Consider the following 22,300-nt stretch of genomic DNA (forward strand, 5'->3'; position numbering starts at 1 on the left):
ACTTTAAACGACCCACGTTTTAAACAAATTTTGTGTTTAAAAATTTGTTTGGGGGTGGGCAGTCGATCTTTCCATCGGGATTGCTCAAACTTTCCATTGGTGTTGCTTAGGCCCATTACTTGTAGTTCAATTGGGTTGACGTAATCTAAACTTAGATTTCCTTCGTTCGCATAACTTACGTCACACACGCACTTCGAGGCGTTCTTCCACCCTCTTATACGTCACCCATGGTTGGAATTGAGTGTTTTATGGATCATTGGATTGGAAATTCTCTACTGATCATTTTCATAACTCATTCGCCAAAATCAGGCCAGTAACGAAGCGGCAAATTGAATTTGAAATTGCGCAAAAAATCGGAAAATTTTGGAATTCAAATTGGGCTTGGGCCCAAACCGCACGCACGACTGTGCATCTCCTTCCTTCCCAAACTGCACGCACAGTGTTTCCCTTTCAATCCCGCCGGTTACAAGTTAAATAAAACTTTGAAAACCAAAATAAAAAAAAAAAAAAATAGAGAGAGAAGGAAACCTAACGACACCCACACCAAGATAATCAAAGCTAACTTAAATCTTCTCTAAACCATTACCACCACCACCCCAACTCCGAAAAAAAACAGCCACCAGTTCAAGTAACCACCGCCACCACTACGGTTTTAGTAGTTTTTCTTCAAACTCGCCTCCCCCACAGTCTACAAAACCATTAGTTGTCTCAGAAACTTCAATGGCGCTTACTGACGCATTTAATTTTTCCGAGCACGCGCGTTTGTTCAAACTGACTTACCGCCATTTTACGACACGGAGATGATTATGAGGCATTGGAACGGACTATGGTACTCGACTGAGGAGTTCTATCACTATGATTTGGTAGAACAGTTTTATAAGAAGAGAATTGGAGGGGGATAGGATTGTCATAAAGGTCGCAGGAGCGAGGAGGGAACTAACGAGACAGTTGTTGGTCGAATTGTAGGGAATTACGCTTTGAAAGCAACCGGTAGCGACAATTCAGGAATCCCGATATCTTGGAGTTCCTACTTTGATGAAGGATACCGCCGTGGAGGGTGAATACAATCCGACATCTCATTAAGGTCCGCCACCAATATCCTCGAGAACCAATCAACCGGTCAGAGCTCGGTGGATTGGTAGGAACGAACGCCCGGGAAAGACAAAGTCGATTGATATCGGCCTGCAATATCCGCGACGTTCTCGGATTTTGCAAACAAATAAGTATAATTTCTGCATCATTGATTTAATGTTTAATGTGATTCGAGGGTGGGGAAGAGCTTGGCCTCTTCCGTATTGATCACTAAGATCATGCTCTCCTTTAGAGTCGCCGCAAAGATCTGCTCCTATTAAGATCAAATTGTATTCTAATGCAAGTATCTACACGGATTGCATCCAAGAGACTTGGCCGTTGTCTGAAGAAAAAATGGTTGAGTCGGACGATGAAAGGGAGGATATGACATGTCTGGATGAAGATGCATTAGATAATTGTAATTCTAATTTAGAATGCATGCAAGTGTAAACGCCTTTGCGGTGCGTTTATGGTATTTGTGAAAATATCCGAGATAGACTGATTGTAGTTCAAAAGAAGCAAGGGAACCTTCAGACGAGATTTGAAATGCTCGAAGGGGTTCTGGATGATATCTTGTCTAACATGGAGACTATCCACCAAAGATCAACAAACCCGATTATGCGAAGATTTTCGGTGATCGAGATGGAGCCCCAGCTTGTTCCGAATAGAGATGCTACGACGCATGCCACCCGTGGAGGACTCTGTTTCAGCCGAGTCCGACAGGCATGAGCGTCGTCGCCAAAGGACAGATGGTTCAAGCCAATCTCCATCTCAGGGTCTATCATCATCACAAAACTAGGTGTTCACCATCACGGTTGTGTTATTTATTATTCATAATTTTGTTTTATTAGTTGGATTTTAATTCAGTAGTTAAATTTAAATAGTAATGTGTTTATTTAATGTTGTTTGGATTTAAATTTTACTTTTTATTATAATTGGTTATTTTCGAGTACTGCTTGTTTTATCACTAATCCCACCTTCCCGACTTGTTTGGGGGTGGAAATATTTATACCGAGTATAAGTCATTATATGATCATCTGCTGTAAAGTTGTCTTGGAGGAAAGGTTGATAATTTGGCCGATATTGGCAAATCTATGAATTGTGTGGTGGTAGCATGAAATCTAGGAGAGTTTAGAAGTTACTATTCTAAATCCAGTATGAAAGATACCAGGATTTATAGAAAATCATGGAAATGGGTTGTTTCCGTTTTCGGGTTTGGAATTTTTCTATTTCCAGAAATTGCCTTCAAACAAATTGGGAACTTGCCGATTCATTTTGGTAGCTCAAAACCTATTTAAACTCCCTTCTTTCTACACTAACAAACCACACTACACCCCACCATCATCCCGGACCTTCCACTCCAAGTTTTTCTTTCTTTTTGCTCTAAACTCCGGTTTCAGCACTTACGAGCGTGCCTGCGCCTCGTCAGAGCACGCCTGCGCCCTCTACATTTTCACAAAATTTTGTCATAGCGCGACCCGTGCCCTCTTTGAGCGCGACCTGCGCCCAAAACACTGTAATTCTAAAACCCACGTAGCGACCCGCACCCTATGTGGCGCGCCGTGCAAATTTTCTCGCATTGCACACGGAAAATTCCAATTTTCAGACGGTCATTCCAGGATTTTTGTGGAACTATTCAAAAAGTTGTTGTGATGACATCTCCTATAGTCATACCTGAACAGTCCTTCGAAGATGTGTTGGGCACCGAGACCTATGGATATTGGTTCCGACACAGGATCCTGCAGTTAGGATGGCGTCATCTACTGGTAAGTGATGACGATTCATATTCACCACAGCTTACTGCTTATTTCTACAACCATGTTAAATTCTATTGTAATTAGGATGGAGAACAAGAATTCTCTGTCGTAGTCGAAGATATAACACATCAATTCGATAAAAATGTGGTCACTTTAGTTTCAGGATTACCAATACCTGATCCTGTTCACACATGGGCATATATGACCGATAATGCATATCTTTATGATTATACATATTTCCATGAGTATTATGGGGGAGGGGTATTTCTAGTAATGGACCGAGGCTTATATAGCATTGCCCTTGGTAGCCTTTCCCTAAACGTAGGCACCACCATGTTATTCATCCCGATGAATATTTTGGGGAATGGCGTTCATTTTCGCAAACATCTCGCTGGTGACATTTTCCTCGCGCTTTGAGGGGCGCCACCGATATGACATTCCCCGAAAGTATTAGTCACTAGTCTTAAGAGAGCCCAAACCATGAGGCGTAAGTATCTTCTTATGCCTGTGTTAGTAAGCCGATCGCATCATGCGTAGTTGTTTACGTGATTCGTGGCACAATTCACGATTGGAAAAGGGTTGAAGTCATGAGACCCACCAATCGGGTGGTTCGCTTCGTTGCGAATAATGACTTGGCGGGATGGCAGGTGCGACCTCATTTGGTTGCCCCGTACATCCCATCGGACATGATAACACTTAACAAGTTAGCATTAGTAGATGATAACCGGCGCAAGCTTGGCAAATTACAATGGGTGGCGGGATGAAGGAACCTCGTCTCACTAACGAGGAAGAGGATGCTTAAAGCGGGGAGATAATGTAAGTTTTAGTTTTGTTAGTGTCTGCTTATGTCCCAAGCAATTTAATTCGGTTAACCCCATAATGGGTGGAACTCTTATAGAGTTGCGCTATTTTTTTTTTTTTTTTTTTTTTTTTATTTTTTTTTTTTTATTTCCCTATATTAGTATGTTCTAACCTTGTTATGCAGATGTGCGAATTTCACGCGCGTTTCCATGGTATTTTTCTACCCTCTTTATTTAAATGCTTTGAGAACAAAGCATGCTTCTTGTTGGGGGGCATAGAAACATGTGTAATTAAGGCATCTGTTAGGATATAGATATGTATAATATGCATTTGTTTTCAAGTTGAAAATTTTCAAAAAAATATAAATAAATAAGTTTATGCTATACACTTAGGAATATTGGTATTGTTTTCTTTCTATGTTCTTAACAATCTAGAAGTCTCAATGAAGCTTTTGCATCAGAATAATTGTTAGAAACTTAGGTTAATATGTAGGTAATAATCTTTGCATCTATCTATAAATATATTGCATGAGTATCTACGGTTGTTAGCAGTGAGTTTCTGAAATTTAGGCTAGAGTACTTATTCTACAAATCCTGTGAGAATATAGCCTAAAGCCTTATATGAGCGAAACATTTGAGAAATGACACAAGGGAGAAGTAAAATCCGGATAGAGAAATCACACGTTTACTTGCTTGATCACTATGCCATATCCTAAGCGAGAATTTAGGCCCTCTTTGGATCGATATAGCCATAAATTCAAACCTATGAATTATTTTCCGCTAGTCGCCCCTCTGAGCCTTTCTTTAGCCTTCCATAAACCACAAATCCTTTACCCTGTTACAAAAACAGAACAAAATAAAAAAATCAACCTACCCAATATAGAATAAGTCTGAGAATAGAATGAGGAAGAGAGAAGAAGAGAAAAACCGGTGTAAACAAAAGTTAGTTAATTGCTTCAGAAAATAAAGAAAAGAAGTTCCCATCCAAAGAAAAGAAAAAGAAAAATAGAAATAGAATAAAAACTCCGAAAAAAAAAATAGAATAAAAGGGAGTCAAAAGCCAAAGAAAAGAAAAAGAAAAATATGGCTAAGGATGGAAACAAAGTATAGAAGTAAAAGAAAATAACAAGGTTTTCTCTAAGTTACATAATATGAAGACTCTATTATCTCAGACTTGTCCTTTTGAATATCCATTTCCTTCCTTCTTAAACCATCTCCTAATCCCCGCAACACCTAATAAAGACTTCTAGCTCAATTAGGATTAGGTTAGTGTGATAGTAAGTGGCAGATGTGTTTGATCGACTCCGGCTTCCTTGTTTGTCATTGAGATTGTAAGGTAAAGTGTGCCCACTGCACACTGGAGTAGCGAAACTTGAGTGGAAAAATCAGAGTGGTTTTCGTCTTGACAATTATGTGAGGACCTACTTAAGGACGCTATTCCGAGTTTTCAGAAACGAACCTGCTAGGCATTTCATAGTATTACTCATAGTATATATATTTGTATCATAGATGATTGATTATTATGCATATATTAGTTTAGGTTTTTAACTTGGTTATTCTTATTCAGTTGGTAGTGAGATGTATAGATAGTTGGGACATGAATGAGGAAACAATAGTTTTATTTCTTAGTCGTTGTAGTATAGTTAAAGTTTGTGAGTACCTTCACTGGAAAACTCTCACGAGGCTATAACTCGTCCCCTAGGGAATTCCTAGTGGTTTAAGGCCTTGTTGCATATGGTCAATGCAATCGCACTCAGCGAAACGAGAGTAGATAAAACTCCAATTTTGGTCACTTATTTTAATTTCTCATTTTTGCTTGAGGAGAAGCAAAATGCTGTTTGGGGGTGGTTTGATAAGAGCCCAAAAATGTAGTTTTAACCATGTAACAGTCATACTTTTAGACCAATTATGTGAGTAATAATTAAGAGTTAACACTGATTACGTGTTTTTATGCATTTCAGGTTTCAAAGTCCATTATGTGCAGAAATGTGCCACTTTAGCGAGATAAAGGAGCAAAGGTCGGTTACTAAGTAGTTTCTTGATTAAAGGCCAAGATTCAAGAAGACAAAGCCTTCTTAAGCCCGGTCAAAAGCTGAAAAGTCGACACGGGCAGAAACATCACACAAGTTAGCAGAACTTCCGAAGGCCGTATCTTTGGACTCAGACCTCGGAATGGGGCCTACCTTATGTCAAAACGACCGGCTCGGAAAGATATTTCCAATGGTCCAAGCCTTGACCCAGTCAGAGGACCAGAAGTGGACGAAAAGTCTGTTGAAGCCAACTATAGCTGAAGAGGCCTTTTTGGACTGAAAGAATTGGGTTTTGGGCCTGATTCTCTGGCCCAAAACTTGGCTCCATGCCCATGCACGATTTTTGAATCTGAAAATATAAAAACCAAAGCTTAGCTCTTGGTTAATGGTAGTTAGTTAGACCTAAAACAATATAGATAATTCTAGATCTAGTTTAATTAATAAAATTAAGTTTTAGTTCCATTTTCAATTCTTGTTTTAGATTAAGTCTTTGAATCATTGTTCTTGATTGATTAGATAAATAAAATAGTTATTTTATAAATTTCGAATTGTGTTATTTCAATCTATTAGATCTAGTTTTAATTATTGTTGGTTACCATTTCTTAGTTGTTAATTAGAATTTAATTATCGTTTAGTTTAGATTAGTGAATTTCGAATCTTTGATAATATGTTTAGTTTAGATTCATATGGGAATGATTGCGGAATGATTCAAGGCTAAATCCTTCATTAGAGGGGTTGATGAAGCCTTGATGAAAACTTAGTGGTATAGTGTAGAATCATTGTATAATCTATTCCAATCTAGAAGGTCGTGATTCGCCATGAGAATGGGTGGACGACCTCACATGCTAGTTAGTATTCGGTAGAAATGCCATGAACACTAGGGATTAGAACTCAATTCTTGCCGAAGAGCGTGAGAATCGAGATACAAGAATCTATACTAGGTTATTAAGTTGGATTCGAGGTGGATTCAATTCCCCTCTAATCCTTTATCTAGATTCAAAAACAATCGTATTTCCATAGCATTCGCAGTTAAATCATCAAATAATCAATTTCATGTTGTATCGTAGTATAACACCCTTCATAAAGCTCTCATTAGACTTAAGACCGACAAATTAGACTAGAAAACATTCCATGCTAGAGCACTAGGAGTGGAACGAATTTGTTACTCCACTCTATCTCGATAGAATTGAGAGTAGAAACTTTGATAAGCAATCTAGCATCGTAAGATAGTTTGTAGTTTTACTTTCGTATAGAGTTTCATCGCTTTATTTCCTAGGTAAACTATTAATCAATCTTATGATTTATCAACCATCCATATCTAATTCATATCCCACTCCACTATCTATCAAAGACCAACTTTACCAAGCAATGGCCAAGCAAACAATTCAAATACAACAAATATCAAAGACTTTCTGTTCTCTCCAATCCATTTCAATCAATTCCATGTCTAGGACTAATGTTCTTCCCACCAGTCCAAAAACCAACCAACAAGAGGAACAAGGTGTTGCTATAGCACAACCAATTGCTAAATGCCATCTTGATATTTATGACCAATTAAAAACCCATCACCATCCACTTGACTATCATGTGAATTCCAGTTCTTATGATGATTACATGCCTAAAGTTACAATTTCTCCCATTTGTCTTAATACACCCATGGATGAGAACACTCCGGCAGAAGAAAATCTAGAACATGTGTTGGAAAATGACTCGACACACTTGGACAATGACAAAGAGGACAAAGAAAATCAAGGGCCTGGAGAAGAGGATATAAATTATATAGTGGAAAGTGGTTCTAATTTTAGTTTGGCCATTAAAGAGTTATCGATGGAACAAATTTTTGACATCCTTAATATTGCCGATATGAACCACAATTTTGTGGAAACACCAAAGCTAGATGAATAGTTCTTTGAGTCCTTGAGATCATATGAAGAACCACCACCCGACCATCATTCCGCCGAGTTAACACCTCTCAAAAGCCAACTTCCATTCATAAAAAATCCACCAAATTCTGAGGACTGCACCACTAAACCATTTCAAAGATACCTCAAGCTCGCACTTAAGCCAATTGCTTTTGAAATCCTTTATAATTTTCTAAACCTTCCCAGTAAAGAGACTTTGCCCAACATACAAACTCCCGAGACTATCATTCCAGTTGAGAAGAGCCTTGCATTGATCGAAGTGCTAGAAAAAAAGGAAATAAAATCTAAGGTGGAATATGAGTTCTTGAGAGCATACGATGATCCCTTTATTCAAGTGGTTGAAAAACCCAGTTTGCCATATTCACATCATTTAAGCCTCATGAAGAACAACTGCTACCACACTCACACTCTTTTGGAAAATTCAAACATGATGGGTTATTGCATAAGTTTCATGATGGTTTACATAAACTTTCTTTTATCAATCTGCATATTACACTCTAAATGCATCATTTCATTCTGTTCGGGGGTGTATTCTTTCATATGTTTTTTTATAAAGATCCCCAACTGTTTAGACTATTAGTATATAGTTAACATCATATAATCCATCTTATGCATAGTCTTGGGGAATCTAACTTAAAATGACCACCTATAGTCTTGAATATCTGACTATAAAAGATTCATATTATGTTATCTCGATGAATTCCATGGGAGTGCATCCTTATGGTAACCGGACCCTCTACTTGGAGTGTGTGGTTGTAAGTGTCGGAGCCTTGAGTCCACGCATACCTTGTATATTCCATGTTAGCACTTTTACTCGTATTTTGAGTAGTGTACCCATATGGAGCAAGTATACATTTTTTATTTCTTTATTTTACATTCTTTTTAAAATAGTTTTCTTTTCCTATAATTTAATTTAAATTTCCTGCTTTCTGTTATTTCCTAGTTTTCTGTCTTACATAAGTTCTTTAATTCAATTTTCATTTTTGATGCTTGAGTAGTTTGTCCTCTATAAAGAAGAGATGTGAAACAAAGCAGAGGTGAGATGGTGATTGAGTGGAGGTGTCTTATAGTTGCCTTTCGTGGTTGTTTAGCATTCTTCATCTTATATAGGCATGCCAAACCATGGGATGGTTGGCAATTGGAGCCCTTTTAATTCAATTTTTTTTTCCTTCTGTGGGAGATTTCTAGTTGTTTCGAGTTTTGTCGTACAATCTAGTTGGAATGACTTTAACTAAGGCTAACTAGAAAGTAGGCGAGGAGAGACTAGATTATCTAGAAATAGAGCTAGTCCTCTTCACTAGATTTGCCTACTTGCAAAACAAGAGGTGGAAGATCTAGGGAGGCCAAAGCATGGGATGGTTCACAATTTGAGTCACCTAAATTCAAATTTTTTTTCCTTCTATTGGGTGGATCACTCTCCTCATAGTGATTTTTCTTAGTAGTTTTCTCTTTTTCTGTTTTGTTTTAAGTCATTTAGGAAAAGCCAAAATGAAAAACCCTTCTCTCACCCTTTCATAAATTCTTGTTTTTCCTGTGATTATAAGGATTCCACTAGTCATGTGATTTTCTAAAACACGGGCAATGGATTCCACATAGACCAACCCTTAGAAGTACGCAATCTCCATTATTCTAAAGACGGTTTAAGGATCAGTTATGTGTTACTAAGGGTCACCCATATCACCATGATATTCGTACGAGACATCGTACATCTTGCACAGTAAATCCCCCAACACACATAACTGAAGCCACAGTCTGACTGGATTAGGTTCAATAAAGAGCTGACACGAAAGTTGCCTAAGATCACCTGTTATGGTTTGTTTTCAAACTTATCTTATAAATCATAGCTTTTGTATGAGTTATCTTTATAACATCTCTACATAGTTTTTCAAAAACTTGAGGATATAAAAATTTAAAATCTTACGTCCCAGAGTAACCAAAATGATACTGGATAAACGTATGATTTTATCTTCTTGTAAAAACCCTCTATATGGTTAGAGATAGCTTTTGAGAAAAACAAGAACTCTAAAAGAAACAAAAAATTAATTCTATCATTAAACAAATGGTGTAACCCAAAGTGAAACCAGGTTCTATTTAATTCTATCTTATTCACCTCTCTATTATTATCTCGAGAATCTGACGTTAAAAGACTCATTTTGTACAAAAATTTCATGGTAGAATAATTACGTAGCTTACTATTTAGATAAATCATGTATTTATTGTTCTATATCCAGCATTAACCCACGCTCCAAACTTGTTTGGGGGTGGTATATTTTAATCACAAAGAACAGAGTACTGGTGTACTGCCGTTTTTGCTCATGTTCTTAGGGTAAACTCTTTCCTTTTTGTCATACTTTGAGGACAAAACATATTTCTGTTTGGGGGTGGTATGTAACATTCTGCAAAAACTAAGCATTTATTATATAGTAATTCTTATATTGGATATATTAAGTATATTTCTATATTTCTTTCTTTCTTAAAATATCTTTAAAAATACCAAAAATATTTTTCTGTTTAGTACTAAAAGTCTTGATTCCTTTTTCTATGATGAATACATGGTTTAGAAGTCTCATTATAGCAATAAAGTAAGGATTCATTCTTCGAACTTAGACTAATATACGTACAGTAGTTTCTACATCTTTTCATGAATGACATGCATCAACATTTGATTGTATATAGCAATAAGTTTATGAGTCTAAGGTTAAAACAGTTAAGTTCCATATCCTGTAAGACTCTAGCCAAAAACCTTATATGTATATTTATTAAGTGATGACACAAAGGATGTCTGGATAGAAAGACCACATGTCCACTTGCTTGATCACCACGCCATATCATAGAAAAGAATTTAGGCACTTTTTGGATTGATATAGCCAAATAAAAGTTACAAACCCAAAAATATATTTTTCCTCTAGTTACCCCTTTTTGAGCATTCAAAAACTTCTAAAAGCCTTTTTGTTCTTCACCATCAATTCCTAACCCGTTACTACACACAATAAAAAGCTTACCCAGCTGACGAGTTGAGAATTGGAAGAATGGTAAAAAGATGAGAGAAGACCTTGTACAAAAACAGAACAGTTATTTTCTTCGAAAAGAAAAGAAAGAAAAGAAAGAAAAGAAAAGAAAGATTCATATAAAAAATCGAAACTCCCAAAAGTTCAAAATCAAATTGAGTCGATTTCAAAAGAAACAAAAGCAAAGTTAAAACTCCTAAAAGTCAAAATCATATGGAGTCACAAAGCTAAAAGACTAAAAAATGAATCACAAAGTCGGAAGCAAATAACAAAATGAGATTCTTCTCTAGTCACAAATATACTGAAGACCCAATTTCTCAACTTATCAGAGTTTGTTTTCCCTTTCTTTTTATTTCTGAACCACTACCTTAGCCCCATAACTCATAATAAAAAACCTCTAGCTCAACTAGGAATAAGATGGTGTGATAGTAAGTGGATACTGTGATAGATCGACCCTGACTTCTTTGGATGTCATTCGTGTATGTGAGGATTATAAGTGTCCTCTGCACTAGAGAAAATGAAACTTGAGTGAATCTATCAGAGAGTTGTGATTGCAACATACCGCTGTGAGAGCCCACCTTAAGGACGCTCTCCAAAAGTTTCAGAAACGACTCGGCTTTTGCATTTCACCGCTCATGTTTTGCATGTTTATCTTTAGATAATTAAATTACTATGAATATGTTATTTTGAGTTCAAAGGAGCTTGTCTTTATTCCTTGCTAATGAGATGTATAGACTTCTGAGAATAAACAAGGAAACAAGACCTTCGTACTAGATAGAGGAAGTTTGTGAGTACCTTATATGGAAGCTCTCACGAGGCTTAAGCTCATCCAGTAGGGAATTCCTAGTGGTTTAAGGCCTTATTGCATATGATCAATACAATCGCACTCCGCAAAATGAGACTAGTATAATAAATCACACATTTGTGATCTTAGTTTTTCTCTCTCATCTTTGCTTGAGGACAAGCAAAGTGCTATTTGGGGGTAGTTGATCAATCTCCAAATGTGCATTTTATTATCTTTACAATGCTTCAAATATGCCCTTTTTATGTTTAATAAACATATAACTTATAGCTTTTGCTACCTTTTGTAGGATACAGGCCATTTAGGACGTATATTCCTAATACATGTATTTTAGCACAAAATGGAGTGCTATTGACGCTGCTTGGGAAGATTCCAACTTAGGGGAAAAAGTGCTGAAAAGTCAAGGTCAAAGTCAACGGTCAATAGTTAGGGACTCAAAACCAGAAGACGGAAGATCATGTCCTTAACCCACAAGACCAAAGATTATGTCCTCAACTCAAAAGTTGGCATAATTAGCGAGCTTGTTCAAGAAGATACCGAAACCCTAATGAGGTGTCTTATTTTTAAAGGATGAGGGCAAAGTTGTAATATGTAAGTGGCATAGTATATAAGCCAAAGTGAGAGGAGAGAGATCTTACCGTAAAATTAATCTTTGGTCATTATAAGTAGTGTAAGTAAGTAGGAGTAGGATATCATAATTAGTTAATTGTTTTTATTTCATTTTAATCCATTGTTTTACATTTTCATTAATTTCAAGCTTCAACCTTTATTGATTCTAGTTGCTTTTCTTCCATTCAACGTGTTTTATTTTGCTTTTCATAACAATAGTTCTTCAAATTAAAACTTCTTTTATATGTTTCATTCACCTAACCAAAGTTGGTTATACTCATTCGAATCAATCAAATGAGTATAACTTGCTAACCAAGTTACTTTGTTCATATCAAGTTCTTCATGCTTTTCATTATCAAACAACTCTTATTTCCATGTTTTCAATATCAAAACAACAATAGCTATTTTTCATCACAATTATACATAAAAAACCAACCCAAAAACAATAGAGGAATCAAGAAAAAGGTAGGGTTTTCTCCATCACCATTCTTCCCACTTAGTTCTAAGATGAACAACAAAAACCCCAAACCCCACTTTCTACCTCAACATATATTCTTTGCAAAACATTTTTTACTCGTCGTTTGAGTAAGTATGAACTTGTGGAGCGAGTATACAATTTTTCTTTTATTTATTTTACATTTCTTTTTCAAAACAATTTTTTTCTCCGTTATGTTAATGCTAGATTCTAGTTACATCAATAGTCATGTGATTTTCCAAAAACAAAATGGGCAATGGATTCTTCACAGACCAACCCCTCGAACAATGCAATCTAGGGGCGGTTTGAGATCAGTTTTGCTTATTAAGGGTCGCCTATATCACCCTGCTATTCGCACGAATCAGGATATTTCATGTCTTGCGCAGTACATAAATCCCCTAACTCGTGTAGCTGAAGCTCTGTCTGTCTAGATTGGGTTTGCCCCAAAACCGACACGAATGTTGCCTGAGATTACGTTATGGCTTGTTTTTCAAATATTAACGTTTAGAATCATAGATTTTGAGTATGAGTATCTTAAAACACCTTTCCATATTATTCAAAACTAGAAGATATAAAAATGAAAATTATACGCCCCGGTGTAACCAAAATGATACCGATTCACGAATAATTTTATCTTCTTGTCAAAACCTCTATATGGTTAGAGATATTTTTTGCTTGAGAAAATCAACTAAAAAAAAAAATAAGGTGTCTCCAAATGAGAATTAAACAAATAGAGTAACCCAAAGTGATAATATTCTCTATTTAATTCTATCTTTTGTCTCCACCTCTCTATTTGTTTCGAGAATCTGACGTTAAAAGACTCAAACTTATAAAAATTTTCAAAAAAATTTCCTTTCTTCTAAAAATATTTTCCCCTCTCAAAATCTTTCTTTGTAAAAACTTTCAAAAAAATTCCAAAAATGTCTTCTATAACAAACAAAAACCCTCCACCTAGCAAGACTAGATGGGTCAGTTTCAATGATCGTGTGCAAGCACTTCCTAGAGAACTGCAACTAAAGATATGGACACATATACCAAAAACCATTCCTGGTTTGGGTAAGAGTTCATATGCACGTAAGAGACGAGCTATAAGAGAAGGCTGGTGCTCGAACTATTAAACACCAACTTGTCTTGGTCTTGAACCTCATAGTGAAAATTTAGTTTTTAAGGTTTTCATGTGCCAGCCACCTGCGCACCAAGCACAGCTGAAGAGAGTAATCTAACCATCTGGTTGGGATTGACTCAAGTTTTCAAAAACTTCAAAGTTTTGGGAATCTGACTTAAAATGACCCACCTTTTAAAATTTCAGTCCAAACTTATTCAAAAACCAAAAGTATTAATTAAAATATTTCCTTCGTTTGTTCTTATATTCTCCTTCAGTTCTTTTCTATTCTTTCCTTTGTTTGTTTTTCATCCACCATTGGATATGAGTGTACCCTATACCATTGTGTAGAAATTTGAATGCTAATCGATTTGGTACCTCACAGGTCAGGATCGGACGAGTAATGAAGCGCAGATTGGCTTTTGAAGTTGGCAAGGCACTAAGGACATGATTGGAATTACCTAATTTAATTTGGGCTTGGGCCTAAAATTTTATTAACTTAAAGAGGCACATGCCTAAAATTCGATTAACTTAAAGAGGCATATGCCATCAAACCTATTTATAGTTCGCGACCGCACGACCGACATCATTATCCCCAAACTTTCCAAACCCTAGCCACCCCAACGTAGCTCGCGCTCGCCCCTCATAAGCTTCCGACCGCCCACTCACCTATACACACCACCACTCCAAATTTTTACAGCCTGTTCCATTTTCAACCCTCATTCTAACTAAAAACCCCCAATTTCATTAATCCTTACTCTAAATTGCTCGAGTTCTAAAAATCGTACCAGAGCAAAATTTTAAAAACCTCTTCAATTCCGATCTGTTTGAAGTGCACTTTAAGGCTGAGATTAGGAGAAGAGGCTGGATGGGAACCTTTGGTGTTGTTGGAAGGTGGTAGTTATTCTCCCTCTCTCACTCTTTTTCTTTATAACTGCATGCAGCGAGGGGAGGATGACCGCATCACGGATGTCATAGATGGCCACAAATTTGAACTCACTAAGGATGTGGTGAGTGAAGCTCTAGGGATTCCTCTGAAGATTTATATTCAAACAGAACAGTCTCCAGAAAAAAAAGACCATCAATGTGATGATGGCAGAAACACTTCTTGAAGGTAGGAAAAACCCCACGTCACACTGCGCATTTCAGAACTCTCTACGAAGGAACTAGTTGACGGTATCTCAGTGGACAACCTTCATTGGTAGGCTTAACCAAACCTTCTGATATCGGTAAGGCAATGTTCTACATCCTGTGGATTCTTCAGGAGTAGAAGAACAACTTTTGCATTGCCACCTTCATTTGGGAGAGAGGTCTACCGCCCCTCTATCAGCTCTGATCAGTATGATCATGCATCACTGGCGGTTTGATGCTACAAACACTTTAGTGAAGGTAAGAGACACTTCTATAGGTCTTATCTATGCCCACTGCATCCCGAAACTCTGGCATCCACCTGCCGCCAGAGAGCTAGAACGCCCTACCAAGCAAGTGAATTACTTCGCTGAATGTGCCACTCGACAGTTCACTCATCCTATGGACGAAATTCACTTCCTCCATGAGGGCCAGAGGATTTTGCACCAGCACATCCACCACCTTAGGCAAGGTCAGGAAGTTATCAAGACGGCTCAGCAGAACCTTAGAGAGGAGCAGCAGTCTTTCCTAGCAGGAGCAGCGACAATTTTAGCACAGTGTCACAAGGACACTGCAGAGTATTAGAGATGCACTCTCGCGTAGCTATATACACATGATAAGAGCCCAAAATTGTAGTTTTAACCCCTTAATAATCATACTTTTAGACCAATTATGTGAATAATAAGTAAGAGTTAATACTGATTACGTGTTTTTATGCATTTCAGGCTTCAAAGTCCATTATGTGCAGAAATGTGCCACTTTAGCGAGATAAAGGAGCAATGGTTGGTTGCTAAGGAGTTCTGTGATTAAATGCCAAGATTCAAAAAGACAAAGCCTTTCTAAAGCCCGGTCAAAGCTGAAAAGTTAAAGTCAACGCGGACAGAAACAACATACAAAGTCAGCAGAACTTCCGAAGACCATATCTTTGGACTCAGACCTCGGAATTGGGCCTACCTTATGTCAAAACGACCGGCTCGGAAAGAGATTTCCAATGGTCCAAGTCTTGACCTAATCAGAGGAGCAGAAGTGGACAAAACATCTATCGAAGCCAACTACAGCTGAAGAGCCCATTTTGGACTAAAGAAATTGGGTTTTGGGCCTGATTCTCTGGCCCAAAACATGGCTCCAAGCCCATGCACGATTTTTGGATCTGAAAGTATAAAAACAAAAGCTTAGCTCTTTGTTAAGGGTAGCTAGTTAGACCTAAAACTATAGATAATTCTAGATCTAGATTTAATTGTTTTTAATTTAGTTTAGCTTCAATTCAATTCTTGTTTTAGATTAAACTCTTAGAATCATTGTTCTTAATTAGTTTGATAAATAAAATAGCTATTTGTTAATTTCGATTTTGTCATTTCAAATTATAGATCTAGTTTTAATTCTTGTTGATTATCATTTCTGAGTTGTTAAATTAGATTGAAGTATTGTTAGTTAAATTAGTCAAGTTAGAATTTTGATATGATGTTTAGTTATAATAATATGGGAAATGATGGTTTGATGAATCAAGGCTAAACCTCCATTAGAGGGGTTGATGAAGCCTTGATGAAAGCTTAGTTGTATAAGTGTAGAATCGTTGTAGAGTCTATTCCATTCTAGAAGGTCGTGTTTCGCCATGAGAATGGATAAACGACCTCACATGCTAGTTATAATTGGTAGAAATGCCATGTTAATTAGGGATTAGAACGAGCAATCCATTCTGATAGAACGTAAGGATTGGATTACAACGATCCCATGCTAGGTGATTAAGTTGGATTCGAGGTGGAATCAATTCCCCTCTAATTCTTTATCTAGATTCACATCAAAAGTATTGGTATCATTTAGTTATTAAGTAACTTGTTAATTTCATTCACCTCGTAGTATAGAATTCCCCTCGTAAACCTCTCATTAGACTTAAGATCGATTAGTTAACTATGAAATCATTTCATGCTAGAGAACTATGAGTGGAGAACTTCCTACTCCACTATATCTGTTTAATAGAAAGAGAGTAGAAACTTTGATAAATATAGACTCGTAATAAGTTTTAGTTTACTTACGTTTTGAGTTTCATCGTTCATTTCGTAGGTAAACCATCATTTTTTTTGTTTATCAACACGCTAGGACCCGACATCAGCCAGGAGAAGGATCTTCTCGACGTCGTGAGGAGTCATTGATAAATCTAAAATAAAACATTTCTATCATAACGAATAATTATTAATGATAGGAATAAGAAAGCTAGTTATTCTACGTTTAATCAAAGTTTCTACTTTCAATTATCATGCAATAACGGGAGTTAGAATTCGATCCACTCATAGTTGCTTAAACGTAACAGTTTCACTAATTTAACAATTCTATAATACCCGTGAGAGCAATGGTTTAATTATACTAATATGGTGAAATTAACTAATTTAGATATTCTAACTTATACTATGGAAATTTAATGAGAAGATGTGAATAAGAAGAAAAGTATTAGGGGGATTTGATTCCACCTTGATTTATTCTTAATATGCTAACATAGATTTGTTATAATCCTAATATTTATGTTTTCACATAAAAGTTAGGTCTTTTTAATCCCTAATTATTCATGGCATCTCTATCAACTAATAATTAGCATGTGAGGCAATTTAAACCCATTCTCATGGTGAATTAACTACCTTCTAGAGTGGAATATCTTACTATAACTTATTATATACTAACACATCAAGTCTTCATCAAAGCTTCAATCAAACCTCTCTAATGGAGGTTTAGCTATGATTCATTAGACTATCATGATTAAAAAATTAAGAATAAGTCATAATGAAGAACTAATGTATTAAAGATAACTTGAATTGAATTAAAGGTGACTAGGCTAATAAAACAATAACTAGGGTTTAAAACTAAAGAAGACAACTAATTATCTAATTAGAGAGAGCTAATTAACTAAAGGGTGAGATAGTTAGAGTTATGACTTAGTCCTCTTTATATAGGAGAGGGCTAGGTTTACAATTTCGTGCATGGCCATTAAATCAAGCCCAAAACCTAATTACTTAAGTCCAAAAAGGGTTTCTCTATTAGAAATTACTTCAACAGCCTTTTCGTCCACTTTTACTCCTCTGATTGGGTCAATGCTTAGACCATTAGAAAGATTTTTCTGAGTTGGTCGTTTTGACATATAATAGGCCTAATTCCAAGGTCTGAGTCTAAAGACACGACCTGTAGAAGTTCTGTTGACTTTTTTGTTCTTTTTCTACCCGCGTTGACTTTGACTTTTCAGCTTTGACTAAGCTTTAAAAAGACTTTTCCTCCTTGAAAGTTGGGCTTTAACCATAGAACTTCTTAGCAACTAACCTTTGCTCATTTCTCTTGCAAAAGTGACATATTTCTTCATATATTTAACTCCAATAATTGAAAGACACAAACGTACGTAATCAGTACTAACTCTTATTTATTATAAGCATAATTGGTCTATATGTAATATTATTAAGGGATTAAAACTACAGTTTTGGGTTCTTATCAAACCACCCCCAAACAACATTTTGCTTGTCCTCAAGCAAATATGAGAAATTAAAATAAGTGACCAAAAATGGAGTTCTAATTAATCTCATTTCGCCGAGTGCGATTGTATTGACCATATGCAATAAGGCTTTAAACCACTAGGAATTCCATAGTGGACGAGTTATAGCTTCGTGAGAGTTTTTCGAAGAGGGTACTCACAAACTTCATCTATACTATAACGACTAAGAAATAAAATTACTGTTTCCTTATTTATTCTCAGATATCTATATCTCACTAGCAATGAATACAGAATAATCAATTCGAAAACCTGAAGCTAATACGTGCATAATAATCAATCATCTACAGATAACATATATATAATGAACTATGCTATGAAATGCAATAACAGGTCCATTTATGAAACTTTGGAATAGCGTCCTTAAGTAGGTCCTCACAAATATGTCAAGACAAAAACACTCTGATTTTTCCACTCAAGTTTCGCTTACTCTAGTGCACAGTGGCCACACTTTACCTTACAAACTCAATGACGTACAAGGAAGCTGAAGTCAATCAAACATATCTGCCACTTACTATCACACTAACCTATTCCTAATTGAGCTAGAGGTCTTTATTAGGTGGTGTAGGGATTAGGTGATGGTTTTAAGAAGGAAGGAAATGGATATTCAAAAGAACAAATTTGAGATAATAGGATCTTCAAAATATGTAACTAGAGAAAACCTTGTTCTTACTTTGCTTCTACACTTTGTTTCCATACTTAGCCATTTTTTTCTTTTTCTTTTGGCTTTTGACTCCGTTAATTATGTTTTTGGAGTTCTTACTTTTGATTTTATTTATTTATTTATTTTTTCTTTTCTTTGGACGAAAACTTTTTTTTTTTTCTTATTTGAAGCAACTAACAAATTCTTGGTTTTCCACAGGTCTTTCTCTTTTCTTTTCTTTTCATCTCTATTCTCATACTCATTCAAAAATGGGTAGGCTGATTTATTTTTATTTTCTTTTTGTAAAAGGGTCAGAGGGGCGACTAGCGGAAAATAATTTCATATAGGTCTGAATTTCTGGCTATATCGATAAAAAAATGGCCTAAATTCTCGCTTAGGATATGATATAGTGATCAAGCAAGTGGATATGTGATTTCTCTATTCGGAATTTACTTCTCCCTTGTGTCATTACTCAAATATTTCACTCATATAAGGCTTTTAGCCTATATTCTCACAGGATTTGTAGAATAAGTACTCTAGCATAGATTCAAAAACTTACTGCCAATACAAACATAGATGCTCATGCAATATATTTATGGAAAGATGCAATGACTATTACCTACATATGAACCTAAGTTTCTAAAAACAATTCTAATTTAAGAACTAGCGTGAAACTTCTAGACTAATATCATTATGGAGAAAGAAACAATACCAATATTTCTAAGTGCATAATATAAATACTTAATATTTATATTTTATTTATATTTTTTTACTAGAAAACAAGTGCATATTATACATATATATATCCTAATAGGTGCCTTAAATTACGCGTGTTTCTATGCTACCCCTAAACAAAAACATGCTTTGTCCTCCAAGTATAGAAATAAGAAGGATATAAAATACGATGGAAACGCGTGAAAATTTTAAAACACTTGCAAAATAAATTAAGAACATACTAATATAGGTAAAGAAAAATAGACACAACTCTATATGAGTTCCTCCCATTATGGGGATAACACGAAATAATTAATAGCGCTTGGGACATAAGCGAACTTTAACAAAAAGTAAAACTTACCTCATATCCATCATTTAAGCGTTGTCCTCCTCTTCTATAAAGAAATGAGGTTCCTTTGCATTCTGCCATGCCATGACAATTTGATAGGCCTCACACCATTTGTCATTGACCTTTGCTAACCTGTTAAATGCCACTTGGTCGGATGGGGTGTAAGGGGCAACCCAATTAGGTTGTAGCTTTCACCTTAGCCAAATCATCGCACGAAAAGAGCGTATAATGCAATTGGTGGGTATCACAATGTCAACCCCAACCCAATCCATGAAATGGGTACAAAACTTAGGAAAGAAAAATAGCATTATGCAGCAAACCAAAATAGGTATAAGAAGGTACTTATGCTTCATACTATGTGCTCTTGCTAAGCTAGACATTAAGGTCTGGGGAAGGTCATAGAGCATACGTCCCTCACCTAGAGCAAAGAAGATGTCACAAGTGGCGTTATTCGCAGAAGAAAAACGTCATTCTCCTAAGATATTCAGCATGATAAAGAACACAATAGTGCCCATGTTAAGGGAGAAGCTACCAAGGGCTACGTTATATTGCCCTTGGTCCTTTATACGAAAAATCCCCGCTCCATAGGTTTTATGCAAATACTCATAGTTGTAGATATATATATTATCAGCCATATAGCCCCATGAGTTTTGGATTTCAGCAGGCATAGATAGTCTAATAGCAAAGGCCAACTAAAACTTGGTTAAGTCAATTGTTACATCATCATTGGTGACAGAGAACACTTGTTCCCCATCTGGTCGATAAAATAACTTACAATGATCATAGAAATAAGCAATAAGTGCAGGAGAATAAGTTTCATCAGCAGTTACCATTAGAGGTTGCCATCCTGCTTGCACAATCAAGTTGTGAAACCAGTATCCATAGGTGTCACTCTAGAGTAATTCTTCGAAGGACTGCTCCGGTATGATTTGAGGAGATTTCATAGCAACCAAATACACTACTAAACTCTTGGAAGTGAGTGTGGAAAACCCAAGAAAATAGAATTGAAGGTGTGTTGAGGTCAGGGCGTGGGTGCGATCAACTCTGACTCTACATTCTAGGTTCTTGGGCACGGGCGCGCTATGTGTATAGACAAAAGAGAGGGCGTGCGAGCTCCGAGTGCTATTTATGGTATGAAGTGAGAGGTGAAAGTGAGAGGTGTGGTGTGAAGTGTATGGTGTGCCATGTATTTATATAGCACTAGTTTCTCAAACAAAGGTCCCCAAGGTGCCCAAATTGATAAAAAAAAGAGATGGAATAAGAAAAGGCTTCTAAAAACCAAAATAGAAACAACTGAGGAGCACATGCTCAAGAAGCAATTCTAGATTGTTTTAACAGCCTATCAAAATAGCAATCTCAATTCCTTTATTCTATTAGGTTGCACCAAACAACAATAACTAATTCTAGCTATGCCACATTAGCAACATGCTCACATAAACCATATTTCTAAAACCTTGGAATATTAATTCCAAATATAGGTGGATAGGGTAAAATACAATGCTAAACAAATAATACCACCCCCAAACAAGTTAGGAAGGTGGGATTCATGAAAAATAGATTGCATGCTCGGACAAAATTTAAACTAACTTGAAATTTAAATAACAACCAAATTCATAATCCAATATTAACTACTTAACTAAACAACTAGAAAAGCAAATTCTACTAAAAAAAACAGGGAAATTTCTTAAACATAATACAACCAACGAACTAGCCACGAGATGAGGATCGGCCAGAGCCATCCGTCCTACGTCGACGACGCTCATGCCTTCCAGAGTCAACAGAAGAAGAACTCTTATAAGGTGGTAAGCGCCATTAGAACTTCTACTTTGAAATGTGTCTTTGTTTCTCCATAAAACATCCATGGGTTCCCAACACTCAATATGAGTAACGAGCTAGAGTCTCCATGTTTTTTTACAAATAAGCTAGGGTTAAGCTGAGACCCCCACCTATATTAATTTAACTTTTCCTTACATACATAGTTCTACTCTTATCCTCATTTACAATGTTTTGTACAACAAAATCCGGAGGATGTGCAAAGTGGATGAGAGAAAATTCAACATTTCCAACATTTCTATGTAAACTAGCAAAATAATCACCTACCATATTCACTTCTCAAAAAAAGCATGTGAAAAAGATATGAAACTAAAGCCTTCTTTCTTTCTGTCAATAGCAGCCACTACATCTCAACAATACCATGGAGGGGTTTCTCAATTTTGTTGATCGCGATTGATGGCTCTTAATGAATCATATTCTACTTCTACCTCTAAGTAGCCTTCTATCAGACATTGACCAAGACAGACCTCTATAGCTTTCAATTCTTGGAATATAACTGACGCCATACCTCCATGATAATCGTAAAAAGAT

Source organism: Coptis chinensis, chromosome 1, assembly GCF_015680905.1.
Source record: "Coptis chinensis isolate HL-2020 chromosome 1, ASM1568090v1, whole genome shotgun sequence".
In the NCBI taxonomy this organism is placed as follows: domain Eukaryota; kingdom Viridiplantae; phylum Streptophyta; class Magnoliopsida; order Ranunculales; family Ranunculaceae; genus Coptis; species Coptis chinensis.